The sequence below is a fragment of the Piliocolobus tephrosceles genome, chromosome 6, assembly GCF_002776525.5.
Source record: "Piliocolobus tephrosceles isolate RC106 chromosome 6, ASM277652v3, whole genome shotgun sequence".
Classification (NCBI taxonomy): Eukaryota; Metazoa; Chordata; class Mammalia; order Primates; family Cercopithecidae; genus Piliocolobus; species Piliocolobus tephrosceles.
Genome location: NC_045439.1, coordinates 115,469,166 through 115,490,943, shown reverse-complemented (window position 1 = coordinate 115,490,943; position 21,778 = coordinate 115,469,166).

Below are 21,778 nucleotides of genomic sequence, written 5' to 3'. Positions count from 1 at the left end.
TGGGGATCCAGCCTGTGGGATGTGATCAAAAGTCATCTGAGTGTGATGAGACATTCAGCTCTAACATCTCCAACCCTCGCAGCTCCAACTCTTTCCAGGACACCAACAAACTACCCAGGTGTAGTAGATGCCATGTGGTCAACACTGTCTCTTAAAGTTCTTCCAGTGGAATATTGCTAGGTTCTGGCTGCTTATGACTGATTAGAGTCCCTCTAATTTATAGTTTTGCACCTCTTGAAAACCCTTATTAAGAATAGACATTTTGGCCAGGCACCATGGCTCATGCCTGTAATCCCAGCACTTTGGAGGCCAAGGTGGGTGGATCACTTGAGGTTAAGAGTTCGAGACCAGCCTGGCCAACATGGTAAAACCCCGTCCCTACTAAAAATACAATAATTAGCTGGGTGGCATGCGCCTGCAGTCCCAGCTGCTCAGGAGGCTGAGGCAAAAGAATGGCTTGAACCCGGGAGGTGGAGTTTGTAGTAAGCCAAGATCACACCATTGCACTTCAGCCTGGGCAACAGAGTGAGACTTTGACTCAAAAACAAACAAATAAAAAAGTAGGCATTTTAAGGGCTACTCAGGGCTAACAAAAATGTCCGGTTAGAAGATTTGAACTAATATCTATGAAACTTATATATCTAAAGAAATGTTTCTCAAAGTGTGGCCTCCAAACCAGCAGCATAGTACCACCTGAGAACTTGTTAGAAATGCGAATTATAAGACCCCACCCCACACATACTGAATCAGAAATTATGGGGGTGAGGCCCAGCAATCTGTATTCAACAAGGTTATTCTGATGCACATTAAAGTTTGAGAACCACCGATCAAAGGCATCCTAAAAAAAAATACATTGTCAGTATTATGAAGAAGAAGCATCGTAGTAAACAATCTGGTAGATAATACACCTAAAAATTCCAAGAACATGGCAAGCTGATGGAAAAAGCAAATCATTTGACTTCGGTTTTTTTCCTTTTCTAAGAATTGGGTGCTGGTAACACATGGAACCATTTAGTTCTCTGGTTTAAGAAGCTGGCCACAATCTGGGTCCAGATCTGGACAGAAGACAGGGATGTTGGAGAGGCCAAAGAAGAAACTACAAAAGTTCCATAACACCAGCAGATCTTAATATTTTATGGTAGAACTGGGCATTTTCATGCTCCACCCCATACCATGGCATATTAAAAACATGCGCCCTTCTGCTTTAAGCACAATCCCACCCTGCTTGTAAATTATTTTTTTGACCCCAAATATGGCACACATTTAAAAAGACATCATTGCAGTTTATGGATCTGTGTGTTGTTTTGCAAATGCAGGGGCCATTAATTGCATTCACAGCTATGGCCTTCCCCATGCTATATGCATTAGGCTGCCAGTAACGCATTCTCTGTGAGATCCAAGAAGAAAAGCCTCCTGTGTCCCTCTTATGGAGTGGCTTCCTTAAGCTGTCAGGCCCAAGCAGCACAGAAATCTAGCCCCTTGATATTTTGTCAATAAAAATGGGAAAAAAACCTAACAAATAAAAAATAAGAAATTACATTCTCCAAAATGACTGTCATTACCAACTAAAATAGATGATGCACTTGGAACAGAAATACAGAACTTACAATCAAGCATACTTGTGGCCCCAGTTTCCAAAGCCTGGACTAAGTTACAAGAAAAGTCCCTTTCCAGGCTAATTTCAAAGATGAATAAAAAACTGGATTCAACAGCCTCAGGCACTTGAGAATTCAAATGGCAGGCAAAATGATAAAGGCAATGAAATTCATCTTTGGTGCCCCATCTTCCCCCCCATTTCTGTAACCCTTTCCCACCTCCAGGTAACCCTTCCTCAACACCCACATCCAATCTGTCAAATTACTTCACCTGTGCAATGTCTCACTCATCACCTTGACCCAAATGTCTAAGGCTGTGTAAAAACAGCATTGTCAGATTTCATAAATGTGCGATGATGACTCAAACTGAAAAGAGACATTCTGTCACAAGGAAAACAGAGCTTGTCAAATAAATTCATATTACGATTGGGTAGCTCTCAAATTACAGGTTAGAGAGCTTTATTTTTAGACATAAGTTTTATATTTTGTATTTTATCTCAAAAAGTAAATTTTAATAAATGGTACTTCATTTTAAAAACCAGGATTAATATTTATCATGAATCCATTAAAATGTATATTTGTTAATAATTAAGACCATTTCTGTTCTTCAAGAATTTTCATTTTTGGACTCTATTCTACTTTCTCTTGAGATTGAATAGCATTTTTTTTTTTTTTTTTTTTTTGCCCTGTAAAGCACTTCATTCTTTTGCCATGTTCAAAATAAACCAATTTACATGTCTTTTACATTCAAATACCAGTCACTTAGCAATTGGTAAAATTTGGTGCACTGCCTCCAGTAAAGTCAGAGAGGTTCTCAACAATTCTTAAATGTCTATCACTGAGTAGTCTACTTCTAGGAGTCAAGTTCCCAAGCTTTCTTTGAACTTTGGTTTTCTCTCTTCTCTTCTTTTTTCTCTCTCTGTTTCTCCCTGACAACAAAAGGTCTAAGGAAAATAAACTAGATGTGAAAATATTTACAGGGTGTGGCTCAGAGAATTTCTACCTTGGACTCCCACTTGAAGGGAAGTGTGACATTCAGGACTTTCATTTCGTGGTTTCATTTTCCCCCTGGCCAGGTGTGGAAGGTGTGCTTGGTTTTCTCTTCTTTGTCATCTTGGTGAGGACCGAGCAAACCACTCTGTATGGTAACCTTCATGCTGCCCCAGGAGATGGAGATGGATCAGCACATGAGGGCACGCTGGAACAGTGTGCCCCCAGCAGCCCTGCAGGGAAGAACAGATGCTGCAAAGTCAACAGCAGCAACTCAATCTGCCTTGGCTGTCCCTTGTCCCTCAGAATTATACCCTCAGATAAATGTGTATAGGGAGGGAGTGAAGCCCCTTGGACAGAACTCACCCACAGCAAGTCAGCTGATGTGGCCCTGCTCTAGAAGGGGAAGAAGCTAGTAGGAGAAACGCCTCCTAGCAATGAGGCTTCCCAGCCTGCAGTGGGGAGTGGGTGGGGACAGCACGGTGCCCAGCTCTGTCAGTAACTGGTAGTTTTCCATTAGACAACACAAGGCCCTCCCCAAAGCTGTCCAGTGGTGTTCAGTCCAGTATGCCAGAAGAGTAACAGTATTACAACTCAACTGTTACAAAGGACAACAGCACAACTTTCTGGGAAGGAAAAACTCCTTTATAGATAAAAAAAAGAGGGAGCTACAAAGACATTAACTCTAAATAAATCAATCAATCTAGGAGGAACAGTTCAGGAAATTTGGAATGATAACTAGAAAACTAAGAACTATGAAAGAATAGAAAACTATGCAAGATATGCTGTAATTACCTCTTTTTAAAAGAGAAGGCTAAGAAATGAATGAGTATGTTTAGGTCTTTGAGAGCTATTTTACAATTCATTGAAAAAATTAAGAAGGTCGTAGGTAAAGAATGAAAGGTTTAGAAGGTTATATAGTGAAAAGAATTTACAATACAGGTTGATACACATCAAAAAGTTATGGAGTAGTTGTGGAGTTTAATTACTTGGAGAAGTATAAAAAGTAGATTTTATTTATTTATTTATTTATTTATTTATTTATTTATTTATTTATTTATTTTTATTTTATATTTTGAGATGGAGTCTCACTCTATTGCCCAGGCTGGAGTGCAGTGGTACGATCTCAGCTCACTGCACCCTCCTCCTCCCGGGTTCAAGCAATTCTCCTGCCTCAGCCTCCCGAGTAGCTGGGATTACAGGCGCTCACCACCACGCCCAGCTAATTTTTGTATTTTTAGTAGAGATGGGATTTCACCATGTTGGCCAGGCTGGTTTCAAACTCCTGATCTCAAGTGATCCACCCGCGTTGGCCTCCCAAAGTGTTATGATTACAGGCGTGAGTCACTGCACCCAGCCAGAAAAAGTGGATTTTTTGTTTGTTTGTTTTGAGATGGCATCTTGCTCTGTCGCCCAGGCTGGAGTGCAATGGCACAATCTCAGCTCACTGCAAGCTCTACCTCCCAGGTTTACACCATTCTCCTGCCTCAGCCTCCTGAGTAGCTGGGACTATGAGTGCCTGCCACCATGCCTGGCTAATTTTTTTGTATTTTTAGTAGAGATGGGGTTTCACCATATTAGCCAGAATGGTCTCGATCTCCTGACCTCATGATCTGCCCACCTCGGCCTCCCACAGTGCTGGAATTACAGGCGTGAGCCACCACGCCCAGCCCAGAAAAAGTGGATTTTAAAAATCATTTTTGTATGGCTATTTGTCTAGCACTTTATAGTTGTCTGTCCTGACTGCTTTGTAGGGTTGTTATAAATCTCAAATAAGATAATAGACCTGGACCAGGTTGGAAAAGAGCTCCTCTAGTTCTTTCCATTCAGCAGGATTTGTTGAATGAATGCTCCCCACACTCAACTAGGTTATAAATGGCATCTAGTCTAACCCCCATGACAACCTGTGAGGTTGGTAGGAGATATCATAGTATTCTGTTTCACACTAAGGCTCACAGAAGCCAAGGAGGTAGTCTCTATGTCACAGTCCTAGGTCACCACTAAGATGGTGTGAAGCATAAGCTCCCTGTAAAAGAATTTTTGAAAGTTATTAGTGCTGGTTCCCACTTCAGAAAGTTCATTCACAATATACTTCCTTATAATAAGGCTGAGTAAGGAAAGAAACTGAACTCTGATCTAGTCCATTCACTAGGAAGAATGGGTATATCCTGTGACATCTTCCTAGCTTCTGAGAATCTGAGCACTTGTTAGATTTTGGAATCAGTGCTCAAGTGTTTTCCTAGAACCGCTCTCAACCAACAGAGCTGATAATGAAAACACACTGTGTTGCATTGATCACACTGAAACAAAAACTGCCTTTCACCAGGACAGATAGTTGCAGTGAAGTATTTTCTGAATAAATATTTTTGGTTTGCTAAGTCACAGTCAGCTTTCATATTATGCATCAAAACAGAAAGCCTCTTCCAAGTTTTTTTTTTAAATTGCAGCTATTTTGTAAACAAAACATTAAGCAAAGATGAACTTGAGTATCTCAAAACATCAGACCTGAGACCAAGATTTGATGATTGATTCTAAATCTATTTGTTATAATTAATAAAAGTAATATCAATGATGTAACTAGAATTTCTTAAATAATTGTTAACTCTAGATTATTCAGCTTTTGATTATTTGGGTTGTAAGCAACTTCTACCCAAGATAATGGAAGAGGGCAAAGAAAACCGAAGTTATTTAATCATTCGAGTAGATCGCATCAACAGCTCTGGGAAGAGTAAAGGAAGCAGATGGTGGAGGAAAGGTACTGACACTGCCATGGACCAGACATTTAAATCCACTTAATCTGCATTCGTTTGCAAGATGTGCAAGATTATTTTACTCTTGTTTTAGTGAAATGGAAACTGATTCACAGCAAAATTAAGTGACATGTCCAAGATCATAAATAAGAGAGGAAGCCAAGATTTGAATCCAGATATCTCAAAATTCCAAAGTTCAAATGACCAGAGTGCATAAGCTTACACCTACCTACTTCTCCCAGTTTATTTTCCTCCTCTCACTTACATACTCCAGCTTCAGTTATTATAGCAGGACAAGTTCTTTCCTTCATCAGGATAAGTAACCTCTTTTTCTTTTGCTTAGAAAACTCTTATTCCCACTCTACCTAGCTGGCTTTTTCTCATCTTTCAGTTTCCACCATAAACATCATTCCTTCAGAAAGTGGTGCCTTGCATTAGGCTGTTCTTGCTTTGCTATAACGAAATACTTGAGATTGGGTGATTTATAATAGATGTTTAATTGGTTGATGATTCTACAGGCTATGCAGGGAGTATAGTGCCAACATCTGTTTGGCTTCTGGGGAGGTCTTAGGAAGCTTATAATGGTGGTAGAAGGTGAAGGGGGAGCAGACACTTTACATGGTGAAAGCAGGAGCAAGACAGGGGAGGTGCCACACACTTTTAAAACAACCAGATCTCACGAGAACTCACTATCCCGAGGACAGCAGCAAGGGGATGGTGTTAAACCATTCATAAGAAATCTACCCTCATAATCCAATCACTTCCCACCAGACCGCACCTCCAATACTGGGGATTACAGTTCAAGATGAGATTTAGGCAGGGATGAATATCCAACCAACTATATCATGCCCCAGTCCAAAACATGCCCCCTGGTATATGTCTTCACAGCACTGAGTTATTTTCCTTTTTGTTCTGTCGTGTTTCATAATTACATATTTGTGTTTCCTCCCCAACTAAACTACAAGCTTCAGTAGTATGACGATCACATTTGTTTGTTCTTTATTTGATATCTGGGACTAGCACAGTGCCCAACAGGCAGACTATGTTCAATAAATATTTTTGAATAATTGAGAAAAGTGAGATATGGGAATTGTCTAAAAATATCCATTACCTAAGATGCCCCCAATTCTAGTTTATCTAATAAGGTTAAGTTAGCCATCAGTGTTTAGAATTTATGGTGGCAGAGGACTGTCTCTCCAGGCCTTATTGGTATGTCAAAATGAGATATTAGCAATGAGAAAGGAGACTATTACTCACTTTTTCTTAAAGCCACTAATCAAGATACACATGAGAAGGTCATGGAAAACCTTAAGGTCCTGAAGCCCCTCACCCTGCTAGGAAACCAGCATTGTCTTGGTGAGCATTACTGTCACAGTCATTACAGCATGTCTGTTCTGTGTTATCAAAAGTCTGGTGAAACCATGTGCCAGTCTCATTATCAACTCTTAGATATTAATGACTACAAAGTAATCCTGGCTTAATCTTTTCAGGTTGGTTATTTAATGTTGTTCCTGACTTTAATTGTGGGCTTTAACTTACAACAAAATTTGCTTAGGTAACTTCCCTGGGGAGTGAAACATTAATGCATTCTAGTTAAGCAAAGATTGAACTGCAAGTTAAAATACTTCAGTTCTCATTCAGTTCTGCTGCCACCTAGTTATGTGCACTTGGAGGGCAAATGATTTTAACTCCTCTAATTTAACTGTCTTTACTTTCCCATTTGTAAAATTGTGATACCCACTTTGACAGACCTACAGCTGGTCTGAGGGCTCGATCCTCAGACATCCTCAAAGACAGCCAGGTGACTGACCTTTGTGCTAATTCTGCAGCCCTAAGATCAGAAAAGGAAGTGGACCAGACTCTGCTAGCCTGGGGATAATGAAGATGTTAAAAGATGGTTTGCTGATGCCTGTGTGCACAGTATTATCCACTCTCCATAGTCATATTGTGTAACATCAAGATTGACAAGGTGCTTCCTGGCATAGATCTGATCATAAGGACCCAGGTGGGCTTTGGAGGCAGTGGGGACATTTTGCCCACTGATCAGTGAAACTTTCCAGAAGTTCCAATGTGATCCTCACTCAATCAGACTGAATTATACACAATGATGTTCAAGCCCTTTTGGGGCACCCAGAGGTTTATCCATTGTGTCTGTTATTGGAGACATTGCTGATCTCTCTACTGTATATTCTGATAGTGCCCTTTCATTTGTGTGCTTTAGATAAATGTGTATCCACTTATTTCCCAGGTAGTATCTGTGTCTGGCCTCTATATTAATCAGAACTCACTGTTGACACTTAACAATATGATGGTAGCATAGCAAATATGCTTTGAAGAAATAAAAAGTATTCCACAGATATGAATTATCATTACCAACTGCTTAGGAAGCTGATTATTTATTTATTTATTTATTTATTTATTTATTTATTTATTTTTTGAGACAGGGTCTTGCTGTGTCACCCAGGCTGGAGTGCAGTGGTGTAAACATGGCTCACTGCAGCTTCAACCTCCTGAGGTCAAGCAATCCTCTTCCCTCAGCCCCCCAAGTAGCTGGGACCACAGGTGCTTCCCGACTGTGCCCAGCTAATTTTTCATTTTTTGTAGAGACAGGGTCTCCCTGTGTTGCCAAGGCTAGAAAATTAACTTAAAAGCTCTATATTCATCAGAACTTTTTATGATGAAAATAACAGAAAATTGAATTCAAACTGGCTTAAACAATAGTGGGAATTCACTGGGTTTTGTAACTGAAAAGTCTCGGTAAGGTAAGTGTCAGGCATCGTTCACTGAAGGCTCTGGCTCCACTTCTCTGCAATTCTCTCCACTCTATCCTACTCCATATGTTGGCTCACCCTCACGCTGGTGTCCTCATTGCTGCAAGATGGCTGCCAGCTGCTACCAGGGCTATGCAATTTCTCCTTCAAATCCAGGGAAGAGAAAATGTGACTTTGCACAGTGAACAAGAGTTCTTATTTTTGGAGACCCTTGAACTATGCAATGGAGTGTAGAACTGGGGAGACTGAATGGAGAGATGCTTCATAACAGGAAAGGTGGAGATGAATGTTGCAAAGACAACCACAGTGTCCACCATGGTGGCATGATACATGCTTAGTGAATGACAATGCATTCCAAAGTTGTTGTTTCAAGAAAATAAAATATTTATGAAGACATGTTGAATTCTGAGGTTTCTAGGATCCTACTAAGCCCAGATGGCAGGGCACAGCAGTGGTGAAGGGGCTAGCAGGGACCCTCTGAATACTCAACAGAAATCTCGAAGTGTAAGTCTGCTCAAGAGGGATCTTCACTGTCCCCTGGGGGCACCTTGGAGTTTGAGCACCACAATGGGTACTCCAGATGTGAGAATCAAGACATAGTTCTTCCCTCCAGTTCCCACAGATCTGGAATCAAATGGAGAAGCAGAACAACCTTCCAATGCTGGGCAAGTTTTAAATGGTGAAAAATTCCTCTCCCTACTTTTCCAAAGAAACCCACAAACACTCCATCAGTACCACTGAAAAACCAAAAGAAACACTGACACATATGGGTCTTGACTTAGAAAGTAAAAAGCCCCAAAGCAAAACATCTTCAGATTATTTCCTTAATAAAACACTGGATTGGATGTTGGGGCTCCTTTAAGTGTAAAGCATTGAAATCTACACAAGGTTCTTCAGCAAGAAAAGGGAAATTATTGGATGAATACTAAGTATCTCACCGGCAGAAGTAGAGCCAGCCGTAGGAGGGACGGAATTCACTTGTCCAGGAAGTGAATGCCCACCGCTTTAGTCTTCTCTCTGTCAGGGCTAGCTTTCCTGGCTTAATTTGTTTGTTCAAGAGCCAAACAAATGCTGAATAGTTCCTATATGCCGATTTCAAATTTCTGGAAAAGCCTGCATCTAGGGTCAGATGTCCATCCCTCAGCCACTCAGCTAGGGCTGGGCGCAATCATTAGGTTGGTCTGCTGCACTCTCTGGAGGGTTGTTCAGCAGTCTCTGAAAGGAGGAATGAGCAGGAAGGTCAAAATGACCAGTGTGCCTGTGGTAGACATGTCAGTTTTTCCCTCTCCTGTCAAGTGCAGTCAGTACTACATAACTTCATAAAAACATCACAGACACAGAAACCAGTAGAGGAACATGGCCTCGGTCTAGACAACCAGTCTTTCAGCTTGACCTTATTCAAAATTTGTTACCAGGCATGGTGGCTCACACCTGTAATCCCCGCACTTTGGGAGGCTGAGGTGGGCAGATCATGAGGTTAGGAGTTTGAGACCAGCGTGGTCAACATGGTGAAACACTGTCTCTACTAAAAATACAAAAATTAGCTGGGCGTGGTGGCATGCATCTGTAATCCCAACTACTCAGGAGGCTGAGGCAGGAGAATTGCTTGAACCCGGGCGGCAGAGGTTGCAGTGAGCCGAGGTCAGGCCACTGCCCTCCAGCCTGGGGACAGAGCAAGACTCTGTTTCAAAAAACAAAACAAAACAAAAAACCCTTTTAATGTATCCTTTGTACAGCACAATTTCTTAGGGTTGCATTTTTTAACCTGTCAAAGATATTTATACTTGTCATTGTAACTCATAGAATTACAGAAAGGATAAAGAGATAATAGATGTGATAGTATTTTTAAATATTACAATGATGTTATCTATAGTCTGCACACAATAAAGCACCTCTTCTGAATTCTAACTCACACCCACTCTTTCTGTGGAAATACTTGTGAGTTCAATGATCATCAGTCAAAACAGCCATTTTGGATTAATTCTCCCAGGTGGATATAGATCTTATGTCTACCATGTAACATAAGCAGTCATAAATGATCAAAACAGCCATTTTGGATTAATTCTCCTAGGTAAATACAGATCTTATATCTACCATTTGTGATAGAGTGTATCACAAATTACATGGTGATACAGCATACACAAAGCAGACACTGGACAGGAGAGCTACAAAGATCAAAGAAAGGCAGAAAAGTAAAAGCAAAACAAAATTTAAAAAACCAGCAAAGACAAAGTAAAAACAGGAAGGAAATCTCACCCTCAAGAAGACAAAAATAGGTAAGTTAATAATAGTCTTCAATTATATGTATTCCCTGTTCACAAAGGACAAAAAGAGTGAAAACAGGCCATGATGAGGAATTTGGCTTACATATAAGAGAAAAATTTCTGGTAATGAGGGCTGCTAAGCATCCTCTACTAACAAAAGTATTCAGTTACTCCTTCCTGTGCAGTAGATGATGTATTCATTGACAGCAGGATTTTGTTGTATTCATCCTTGTTTCTACACGGTCCAGCATGGCACCTGCCCCTGTAGCCACTCAGTTAATATTGTTGAGGACACAAATGTTCAAAGACTGAGAAGGAAGCACTACAGGGCAATCATTCTTGTTCCTTCTCCCACCAAGAAGCCAGTTCCTTGGTACTATGCAAGAAAAGAGGAACATTTCATTTACCCTTCTCCCTTTTCATACAAAACATACCAAGTATGAGAATGTCCTTGTTTTTCTGGATCTAGAGGTGATCCCCAAATAGCAAATGATCCTCTATATTATTATCTTTTGACAGTAGCTGAATGCAAAAAGCCCATCATCAACCAAAAACCTCCTGCACTTGTTTTATGTCTCATGATCTGTTCACAAAACTTGGGTCCAAATTTGTCAATAAACAGCAATCCTTGCTGCTATGTTCAGGCAAGTGATTAAGCGTTCGGGTTGTGTTGTATACTAGAAAGCCCAGAAATGGGCTAGTTCTGATCTTGCCGGTAATTGGCTATACAGTCTTAAGCACCACACTCAGAATCTCTTGGTCTGTTTCTCATTGCAAAATGGGACAATTAAACATGGTGCTCTCAATTCCATCACTCCAAGGTCCCAAATGGGGCACAAGGGTCTTTAAGAGGTACTGTAATTAGAAAAAAAGTTATTGCTCAAAGGGAAGATAAAAGCAAAAGCAGTATTTCTTACATTTGTAACTTCTGTATTTTCAGCGACTTCTGAGTCCATTTAAAGTCTAAGTCTTATTCATTGTCTAAGATGAAATGTTTTTGGCTTTGGGGGAATGTAACTCCATCTTCTATATCCCCATTATAATGAGGCAAAAGTGGCAACACCACCAGCCTGGGCAATATAGGGAGACCCCAACCCTACAAAAAATAAAATAAAGAAATAAATAAAAAAGAAAAATGCAACACCAAAATGCATTAAAAAAGCAAAAAATAAGAAGTTAACTTCACTATCAAAATGACTTAAAGAAGTTGATGAAAAAACAAACACACACACCAAACAGCAAAATTACAGTCTGTCAAATACAGTAATGTGTGAGGAACACACCATGATTGAATTAGTTAAATGCAATTACCAGCAGGTCCAAGCAAACAGATGTCACCGAGTATAGAAATGATCATCTTAATTATGTCGCAATCCAAAACAAATTTTTTAGATGGAAGGAAACCATATTGCTCCAAAGAATAAACAGAAACATCAAAACTTTCTTTAGCTTTTGTAGGAATAAATTAGGCTAGCAAATACTTTTTTAATCTTAAACTTCTTCTGCCTAAAGGATTCAAAATCACTAGAATAATCTAAAGCAGCCCTTCCTGACCCATTCCCCAAGCTCTAATGCATTAAGGTATCTATTGTTGGTAATGAACTAATTTATCTGTTTTGCATCTAGAGTGGTACTTGTCATGTACCATCCTCGAGAGAACTGAGAAAGTATCCACTTAAATACTTTTCTGGAACCCCAGTTCAGGAAGGCTGACTTAACAAATTTAGTACTCAGCACTTACAATTCACCTCTTCTCAGTAGTTTGTGGTTCTTATAAACCACAAAATATGGCATACTGACATAAATTGAGTAGGTATCTGCCTCTATACATTTATCAAATAGTCTTACTAAATTTCCTTAAGCTTAAAACTAGACACGAATGTATATCTTTGTCATTTAGTTTCTGATGGATTTTTTTTTGGTAACTCGTCCAAAACTGGCTGACTTCCATAATAATACCTGAAACAATGATTATACCAATCAAAAAAGTACATTATTTATTTTAAATATTGTTATTCTGAAACTGCTTTCATGCATGGAAATTAAATTATTGATTCAGGCTGGGTACAGTGGCTCATGCCTGTAATCCCAGAGCTTTGAGATGTTGAGTTGGGAAGATCACTTAAGGTCAGGGGTTCAAGATCAGCCTGGTCAACATAGCAAGATGCAGTCTCTCCAAAAAAAAAAAAAAAAAAAAATATATATATATATATATATATATATATATATATATATAAAACCATTTTACAACCAACCCCCAATAAAATAATAGATCAAGGCAATAATTTAGTAATGGCTGAAAACATCACAAAAAGAAAGATTTTTCTATACCCTCTGACGTTTCAAAAGTATAAACTGCCACCTAGAGAGTTGTCTACACACATGTGAAACAAAATTATTTAAATCTTAACACTATTGAACTGTTTACTCGAAGTTGGGTAAGATGGTACATTTAATGTTATATGTTTTTTACCACAATTTTTAAAAAATGACCTGAATCTGATCAAGCCTCTGTAGCTAACTCCAAATTTACAGAAATTCAGAGGCCAGAGAAACATGTTCATTGACACTTTGGAGATATAATCAGCAAAATACAGACCATGAAGAAAGCTACAGAAAATGACCTGGATTTTTCAATAAAAACCAAAGAAAGAAAATTTTTAAAAAGAGATGAAGAGAGTTCGTGTCCTTTGCAGGGACATGGATGCAGCTGGAAACCATCATTCTCAGCAAACTATTGCAAGAACAGAAAACCAAACACCGCATGTTCTCACTCATAGGTGGGAACTGAACAATGAGATCACCTGGACTCAGGAAGGGGAACATCACACACTGGGGCCTGTCGTGGGGTGGGGGGAGGGGGGAGGGATAGCATTAGGAGATATACTTAATGTAAATGACAAGTTAATGGGTACAGCACACCAACATGGCACATGTATACATATGTAACAAACCTGCATGTTGTGCACATGTACCCTAGAACTTAAAGTATAATTTAAAAAAAAAAAGAATGCCCTTCCTGCAGGCAGGGCTGGCTTGATGGACATGCAAAAAAAAAAAAAAAAAAAAAAAGGAGAGAGATGAAGAGAAATCCTATACATACCAAGAGACTTCAGAGAAACATCAATTATAATGTAGACATCATTTGATCTTGATTGAGCAAAAACCAATTTAATAACAAAATTTATAAGACAATTGAAGTAATATAAACCCTGAGTGGCTATGATACTAAGGAATTAGTAAATTTTAGGTATGATAATCATAATATGGTTATATTTAAAGAGAGTCCTTGCCTTGGACAAAAATTTTTAGTGATTAATGATTATATTGTCTGGAGTTCCTTGAAAACAATCAGGGGTAAGGACACAAAAGAAACAAAAATGCCATAAACGATCATTGTTTCAAGTTGAGTGATACATAAAAAGGAGCACACTACACTATTTTATCCGCTTTTTGCATATGTTTGAAAATTTTCACAATAAAATATTTGTTTTTATCTTTTAAAAAGGAAGAAATTGGGCCTAGTGCATAATTTGAATTAGCTTTGGTCCTAACAGCTTTATAACAATTTGTAAAACTACTGATCTTAAAAAGCTCAATCTAAAGACAGTTGAAACTTGTGCTTTTCTTCTGCCATCCATGAAAATGATTTTTAATACCAATTAAGTTTCACATAATTGTGGCTTTTAGGGTAATACAAAGTTCAGCGCATCTCATTGCTACAAATGTCATACTTGGCACAACATTACTTTCAATTTGTTCTTTCATGTGAAGTGTTGGCCAAGATATTTAGATAAATTTAATTTCATTTTAAAATTTATAAAGACATTGTTCAGATTTTCACTCATGCTTTCCACTTTCAAGGGTGAAGAAATGCCCAAATAAAAATGTTTCTATATCTTCTTTAAAACAGTTGTTAGGACAATGTCCACACATTGCCTTGAGCTCTTTATATATGTTCCAAATAAGCATTTCTTTTTATAACTTAGTTCCAGAAAAAAAAAAAGTTGGTCTTCCCTGAGAGGGATAAATCCTTTTAATCATGCAATAAATAGTACAATAAATTTTCTTTATTTACCTAGTCCTCTAGGAATTCGAAGTTGAATTTAATTATTACTCTGTTTTTTAATGTTTCTCCATCCTCTTATGTGATTTAGTTATATTTTAGATTTTTATATGAATTATTTAGTGTAAAAATGTATTCTTTTAGAGTTAGGAATAATATGTGTGATTGATTCTAACATGCACATGTCATCCACGTTTTAACACCTCTGAAATTGGAATGTGTCTTACAATCAGTGTAGTTTTTCCAAAGCATTTTTTTCTTATTTAAAATTACATTAATAATGATGTGTCATATTTTATTGCAGCTTGGATTTGACATAATATTAAAATATCTTCAACAATTATTTTATAATATGAAAATACTGTAGTACTACAGCAGAATAGTAGAACTGGAAAACTAGGGATGGAATTACCCATATGAAACACTTCAATTTATATACACACTGTATTTCAAAGAGCTGTTTCTCATGACCTCACTTTTTTATATTAATGAGGAATAAAGGAATTGAGCTTTGCTATATATAATTATTTGGAAATAGTTTGTATTCAGCTTATACTCTTTGTTTCAATAGAAAATGTTATGTGAAGTTCATATTTTAGCAACATCATCAATATATATAATTCCAGAACCACACGTCTGAGAAATATTATCTCAGATCCTAACAGTTCAACATAAGAAAGTGTATTGGATCAATGACTTCAAATAACCAATACTATCACTATCAGTTGACCACCCCACCACAAACCAACTATATCTCCCAGGGTAGAGAAGAATGAATGAATGAATGAATAGTTCCAGTGTACGAAATCCTATAAAAAATTATTTCTAGAGTGGATACTTGGAGCAAAGGGTTTGGGATTGGCATTAATTCCTACCTATTTTATGAGCTAAATGAATCACCTTAGGCTTTTGCTCCATATAGATATGTTTCAGAAAGTATGGTTTGATCCAAACGTTAAGAATGTTATGGGAAGACCTGCTGGATTTGTGTTTGGGATACACGATAGTATGTCTAATTGTCTTGTTATGCTAATATGCTAACCCGTGAATTATGTGTTTGTCAGTTTCATGGAAGAACTCAAGGGCCATGCATGCTTAAAAGATCTCACTAGCCACTCTTCACTCAGGGATTTTTTGAATTCTTCCAATTCTTACAGCACTTGTCATTTCTATCACCTTCTTGCATTTATTCAAACTTTTCCTCATGGCTTTGACTATAAAGAGGGAAAGCACAGTATGACCTGGTGGTTAAGGACAAGGGCTTTAGAGACCGAAATTTGAATTGTGGCTCTACTTTTAGCTGTGTGACTTAGGACAATCCCTTAATCAATCTGGACATCAGTATTTTCATTTATAAAATCAGGATGACATCCATCTTGTAGGTATGTTGCAAAAATTCAATTAGAACATGTATAAAGAACATGGCACAGTGTCAGGATCATTATTATTATTAGCACTTTGATTACACCTCTGCCAAGAGCCACATGGACAACATGGTGGCCCAAATCTTACTGTGAGAAAAAATAAGCCATCAGCAGAAAACCCTGGGACTGGAAGGTGGTAGACTGTCTTCTATTTCAGTAACTGAGCATCTAGCTACTCTGTACCCTAAAGCATTGTACAAGTTATTGGGAATATAGAGGAGCATATGGAATAGTTTCTACCTTCGAAGAGCTTATAGCCTTTTATTTTTAGCCACAAATAAAAAACCAATGGTAAATGAACAAGGGAGGAGGGACAAATCTCCCATGCAGAAGAATTCTCTGTCTCTCTCTCTCTCTCTATATATATATATATGTACATATACATATACATATATATGTACATATACATATACATATATATATGTACATATACATATACATACATATATATATATATATATATATATTTTTTTTTTTTTTTGAGACAGGGTCTTCTTGTTCCCCAGACTGGAGTGCAGTGGTGCAATTACGGCTCACTGCAGCCTTGACCTCCTGGGCTCAAGCAATCCTCCTGCCTCAGCCCCCCGTGTAGCAGGGACCACAGACACATACCACCATGCCTTGCTAATTTTTTAAGTTTTTTGACAAAAAAAAACTTGTAACAATGTGAGACGCAGTCTCATTTTGTTGCCCAGGCTGGTCTCAATCTACTGATCCCAAGTGATCCTCTCATCTAGGCCTCTCAAAGTGCTGGGATAACAGGTGTGAGCCACCACACCTAGCTAGGATTCTCAATAATTTATGTAGATATTCTGTTCTCAAAGAAGTTGAGCATAGTTCTCCACTCCTTAAGGGTAAGCTTCTTAAGCCCTTAACTTGGCCAGGTGTGATGCCTTACACCTGTAATCCTAGCACTTTGGGAGGCCAAGGCAGGAGGATTACTTGAGCCCAGGAGTTGGAGACCAGACTGAGCAACATGGCAAAAACCCTGCCTCTAAAAAATAAATACAGAAAAATTAGCTGGGGATAGTGGCATGTGCCTGAGTCCTAACTACTTGAGGGGCTGAGATTGGAGGATCACTTGAGCCCAGAAGTTCGAGGCTGTATTGAGCCGAGATTGTACCACTGTTCTCCACCTGGGTGACAGATGAGACTCTGTCTCAACAAGCAAACAAACAAAAAACAATAATAAGTCACGTCAATAGTATATACCCTTGACATGGTGTGATAAGAATGTCATTTTACCTCTGTGGTCTTTCTCCTAAAAACAATAACCCTGTTCTAATAATGAGAAAAACATCAGACAAATCCCAACTGAAGAACATTCTACAAAACAGCAGACCAATACTCCTCAAAACTGTGAAGGTCATCAAACACAAGGAAAATCTGAGAAAGTATCACAGCTAAGAGGAGCCTAATGAGACATGATGACTAAATATAATATGGTATCTGGATGAGATTCTAAAACAGAGAAAAGATATTAGGTGAAAAATAAGGAAATCTGGCCAGGCACAGTGCCTCACGCCTATAATTCCAGCATTTTAGGAGCCGAGGTAGGTGGATCACCTGAGGTCAGGAGTGCAAGACCAGTCTGGCCAACATGGTAAAATCCTGTCTCTACTAAAAATACAACAACAACAAAAAAATTGGTTGGGTGTGGTGGTACATGCGTGTAATCCCAGCTACTCAGCAGGCTGAGGTAGGAGAATCGCTTGAACCTGAGAGGTGGAGGTTGCATTGAGCTGAGATCACACCACTGCACTCCAGCCTGGGTGACGGAGTAAGACTCCATCTTAAAAAAAAAAAAAAAGGAAATCTTAATAAAATATGGACTTCACTTAATAAGGTATCAGTATTGGTTTGTTAATTGTGACAACTGTACAATACTAGTAGAAGATGTTAATAACAGGGGAAATTAGGTGTGGAAACTGTTACTGTCTTACTAATTTTTCTGTAAACATAAAACTTCTAAAATAAGCTTTAAAAAATCAATATAAGGTACTAAATGTCAAGACAGAATGCGATTGATTCATTCATCCAACAAGTATTTCTTGAGTACATACAGTGTACTAGACAGTTTTCTTGGGACTAGGGGTGCAGCAATGAACAAAAGGTAGAAAGATCCTTGCCTTTGATGAGTTTACATGAGATGATAAATGCCAAGCCTTGCAGAACTGATTTATGTTTCCCATCACAACTTCCTCTCTTAGGAAGGAAGTCCTAGTGGCACTCCAGTGACAATGTGACCTCATTACTTCTTGTTAAATAAGGGACAAACATGAGCCAGGCCATAGTTTAGCAGTGAGAGGTGAATAAAAAGAGACTTTGAGTAAGAAAGGATAAGTCCTGGGACAGCTGGGAGCCAGCTGGCACAGCCAGTGTTTCCTAATGCCTCCCACACCCTAGAAGACAGCACAGCCCCCAGAGCCTATATATACCCAGGGAGCACTTGCCAGTCACAGAATGTGACCAGAGGAATGTCTCTTCCAATCGCTGGTCTAATCCCCTTCACTTTATAGGAAAAGAAACTGAGATCTCATAGTCACAGGGGTATCTCTGAATCAACTTTTTAATTTTCACTCCTCTGAGGCTGCAGACATTTATTCTCCTGCTAGACATTATCAAAAATGGAAAGGCTAGACAAATATACTTGCTTAGCATAAGATGTGAACAACAGAAAAGAATTAGAAAAACTAGATATAGAATAAACATCAATGTGGGTTTAATAATATAGGTGATAAGAGTTCTCAAGCTGCTTCTGCTCTATAATCAATCATAGAAACTTAAAGAATACCGCAGGATAAACGTACACTTTCTAAAAGGGAACAAACTCACTTTAAGGCAGGGGTTCCCAACTCCCCGACCACAGGTGGGTACCGGTCTCTGGCCTGTTAGCAACTGGGCAGCACAGCAGGAGGTGAGCAGTGGATGGACCAGTGAGCATTACCACCTCCTGTCAGATCAGCAGTGGCATTAGATTCTCACAGGAGCTCGAACACTGTTGTAAACTGCACATGTGAGGGATCTAGGTTGCGCATTCTTTTTAAGAATCTAATGCCTGATAATCTGAGGTAGAACAGTTTCATCTCAAAACCATCCTCCCCCCACCAACCAACCCCGTGGAAAAATTGTCACCCATGGAACCAGTTCCTGGTGCCAAAAAGGTTGGGGACAGCTGCTTTAAGGCCACCATAATCGAAATAAAACCAACTTGCTATGTATTACATTGACCAAGGAGCTTAAATGGCATAGAGGATAGAACAGGACTGATACTCCTTTAAAAGGTAAAAAAAGAAGTAAAAAAGACCAACAACACACATATAAAAACTTCAGAGGCAGAGTCATACCTAGGTAACAACAGGACAGAGACAGAGCCTATATAAACTAAGAGTTTTATCTATGTAAGCACAAGCCAAATCCCATCAGTAACTATGTCATCCTTGAGAAACTTGTTTAGGCCATCAGCAGCGTCCTGAAGCCTGAGGATGCCACCCCGGTATCAGTTTTAGAGGCAGCTTATTTCCCTAACAATGCCAGCCCATTCTGCACAAAGTCAGAAATGTGGCCACGCAGCAGGCCCAGGGAAAATTACTTTTGAAATTGAGTTTTCAATCTTTTTGTTAGGGACTTTTAAATAACCACAGGACAGAAAATGCTTCCTTTTTTTTATCAGGGGAATACAGTAGGCATATTAAAGGTGGATTTTCATGAAAAGATAATGAAAGAAGAATGAAAGATTAGAAGGATTAGCTTAACCTCTAACACTGAGCACCCTGGACTGCACATTAGAATCACCTGGAGAGCTTTTAAAACTTCTAATGCCCTGGCCCCAGCCCAGACCGATTATATAAAAATCTCTGGGGTGGGACCCAGGCATGAGTATTTTTAAAGCTCTCCAGGTAGTTCCAGTGTGCAGCCCAGACAGGAATCCACTGCTCTACAGGGAGTTTGTCTAAATTTTGAATATCAAATACTTCCCATTAAAGCAGGATAAAATCAGGCACAGTGGCTCATGCCTATAATCCCCACATTTGGGGAGGCCCAGGTGGGAGGATTATATGAGGTGAGGAGTTTGAGACCAGCCTGGACAAATAGTGAGACTATTTCTCTACAAAAAATTTAAAAATGAGCCAGGCATAGTGGTGCACCTGTAGTCCTGCTACTCAGGAGGGTGAGGTGGGAGGATCTCTTGAGCACAGGAGTTTGAGGCTGCAGTGAGCGCTGATTGTGCCACTACACTCCAGCCTGGATGACAGAGTGACAATAAGTCTCTAAAAATAAATAAATAAAAATATAATAAGATTAAAATAAATTAAAAAATAATGAGGCCAGGCCTCACGCCTGTAATCCCAACACTTTGGGAGGCCAAGGCAGATGGATCACCTGAGGTCAGGAGTTCGAGACCAGCCTTGCCAACATAGTGAAACCCATCTCTACTAAAAATACAAAATTAGCCGGGTGTGGTGGCACACACCTGTAGTCCCAGCTACTCAGGATGCTGAGGAACAAGAATCGCTTGAACCTGGGAGACAGAGGTAGGAGTGAGCTGATAGTGCCATTGCACCCCAGCCTGGGAGACAAGAGCGAAACTCCGTCTCAAATAAAATAAAATAAAATATTTTAAAAAATAATAAAGCAGGATTAACCAGGCATCCTAGGAGTACAATTATCCTACAATATCACCCAATTGAATACAAAACTCTGTCATTTTAACAATTTGTCTTTTTAAGTCAAATATACCTAGATTTGACTCTCTTCAGAGATTTCCAAAACAGAGTCAATTACCTCTTAAATTCAGATATTTGTCTTTAATATACTTATGGTGAGCATGAACTACAAACTAGCTAAGAATGAGAGTCTCAACCCCACTCTTTCACTCTCCTTGGTTGGCCTTACCAAAAAGAAAAAAAATAATAAAGACAGAGTAACTTCCCTTAAATGTTTCAAAACAAAATAATTAAGATGAATCTGGGTAAACAATCATGAAACTCAGTGAGGTATTTCCTTTATTTTTAATCGTTACAGACTCAGGGTCTGTCATGGAAATAGCTGCATAGTTTTGACTCTGCCTAATCACTCAGTGAAATTACATCACAGGAGGGTGCCTGTGCCTTGTGGGGGCTCTGAATAGCATGTCCCCCTTTGGCCATTTTGGACCTGCCTGCTGAGCTGTGAAGTGGCAGGTTTTTTTTCCAGTGTACGGACCCTTCCTAATTATATAGCATCATGACAATTTGTGCAGCCTAATTAGGGGAGGTTATCCAACTCTGATTGAGGACACTCAATAAACAATAATGAAAAAGACAGCTTTAATTGTCCTGAGGCTTGAAATTTCTCTGACGGAAAATATCAGGGGCAGTGGCTAGATGACTGGATTTCTAAGAAAACGGTAATTCTCTCTACCAGGGAAGGGAGTAAATCTTGAAAGCAGCCATGAAAATAAACATCAAAAACCTCCCAGCCCTCAAATGTTATTTGGTCTCTTTCCCTCCAGAAGACATTCAGGTAGCAAAGGGAATGAAATCAACACTCCTTAGTTGCCTGATAGAAATACTAAGTCATTCCAATCAGGAAGAGAGTTGTAATTAAGACTACTACACTAGCTGACTTCCAGGTGATGGTGGTGTATTTGTTTCTCAGTATAAAATGCCATGGGAATACTTTTCAACAATAAAAAGAAAGAAAGTACTCTTCTACAATGCCTCACGGATGAACCTCAAAAACATTCTGTGCAGCGAAGGAAGCCCCACAAAGTATAATTCCATCTATAAGAAACGACCGCTAAGGCAAATCTATAGAGACAGGAAATCGGTTGGTGTTTGCCTAGGACTAGGAGTGGGAGAAGAGATTGACAATGGCGAGGAGGGATCCTTTTGGGGAGGATGAACCTGTTCTGAAATTGGCTTGCGGTGATGGTT